Below are 1,774 nucleotides of genomic sequence, written 5' to 3'. Positions count from 1 at the left end.
CCCATGATTATCTTACTTTTATATACTTTATAAGTGCAAGAGGAGCTGTGCATATATTTTCATTAACTTACCTAGTCCTGTATGCTGTAGAGGGAAGAGAAGGGTGCAGAGTTATTCCCCTGCCCAGTTACTCCATATGTATATTCTATATATCAATATGATTTACCCAGATATTTTCCTTCTTTTCATTTTTTTTAATTTTAATTAATTTTTTTAAGGTGAGCTAACCCTTGGTTGACCTTACAGATTGCAAAGACCTTGTCAGCTTACAATTCCTTATTTTTTTATTATTTATGCCTACAGCACCTAGTCTTCCTAGGTGGTCTCCCATCCAAGTACTGACCAGGCCTGACTCTGCTTAGCTTCCGAGATCAGATGGGATCGGGTTTGTTCAGGGTAGTGTGGCCGTAGATATTTTCCTTCTTTTTAAATTATGAAAACCTTGAAGTTATTTTTACTGTGGACAGGGAATCTCAATGAGTATCATTATTTCTAAAGAGCTTGTGTCAATTTTTTCATATCATTTCGAAAGAGATTGTGTCAATTTTTTCAATTCTTTCACATCACCCAACATATTCTACATTTGAGGAAGTTATCAATTGATACAAGTACTTCTACATTTAAAGGGGGTTCAATTCCATCATTACTGATACCAACTTTTTAAAACACACATTATTTTAGAGGAGTTCGAGATTTACAGAAAAGCTGTAGTACAGAGTTCCCATATACCGCCCCCTACAGCTTTTTCTATTATGAATATCTTACATCCGTATGGCACATTAATTCCATTATAATTAAGGAACCAGTATGGATACATTATTCTTAACTAAAGTCTATACTTTATTTGATTCCTTTGTTTTTCCTTAATATCATTCTTTTTTTTATCTGTTCTAGGTCCTCGTCCCGGATACCCCATTCCATATTATATCTTCTTAGGCTCCTCTTGACTATGACTATTTCTTAGACTTTCTTGTTTTTATGATCTTGATGAGTTTGAGTACTGCTGACAGTGACTCTTAACCGTATATTTCAAGCCTTTTTTTTTTTAGAAGAAAATGATGAGACCCATCCTCCCCCACACAAATAAAATCTCATGATGTGAAGAAGGATATCATTTATTGGGAGCTCTAATATAGGTAAGGCTCACAAAGGGTACCCGAGGAACTCTAACAAGAGGTGGGATCCCTTCAGCGCCCTGTGCCCTTTTGGCAAACCAGCTCATAAAGTGGATAAAGAGATTGAACAGTGGAAAACACCATGTTATATTATCAATGTGTTCATGGCAATTAAATATTTTCCTTAATGAAGGAGAAAGAGGGAAAGCAGTCATCAAAAGGCTTGAATATTATTTTATATATTTGAGTTTTATTTCAATTTATTCTTAGAACGATTTTTTAACACACATGTAAAACTTTACATCTTAAACCTAATGCCTGAGACCTTGTGTACTGGAATAAATCTAAACTGTTTTACAGCCTATTCTTTCATAAAAGGCCAATTTTCATCAGAAGTATCAAGATCAAAATACAAATAAGTATTACTTGTAGACTCCAAGAAGTGATTCAGTTATGGTAACATTGTTTAGCATCACTTGCCAATGACAAGATGGCTTTAAGTGTTTATTATAACCTCGAGTTTCTGTTTCTATTAATACTTGAAGGGATTGAATCATTGACTTTTTGAAGCAACTTCACCACAGTCTATGAAATGATTACTTTTCATCATTTCAGCTGGTCTTGTACCTTATGGCCTAGAACCTGTCCTTCACTTTTTC

The 1,774-nt window shown here is 34.4% G+C and overlaps 1 non-coding gene across 1 annotated transcript; it reads right to left on the bottom strand.

Annotated features, from left to right (window-relative positions):
- Window positions 1–294: 294 nt before the first annotated feature.
- On the bottom strand, window positions 295–413 carry LOC112480384. The gene has a single exon (XR_003046570.1). It is a non-coding gene; the product is annotated as a 5S ribosomal RNA (ribosomal RNA).
- Window positions 414–1,774: the final 1,361 nt, after the last annotated feature.

Source organism: Pteropus alecto, unplaced genomic scaffold (genome assembly GCF_000325575.1).
Source record: "Pteropus alecto unplaced genomic scaffold, ASM32557v1 scaffold103, whole genome shotgun sequence".
NCBI lineage: Eukaryota > Metazoa > Chordata > Mammalia > Chiroptera > Pteropodidae > Pteropus > Pteropus alecto.
Note: the sequence above shows the minus strand (reverse complement) of the source record. Positions and strands in the feature narration are given on the sequence as shown.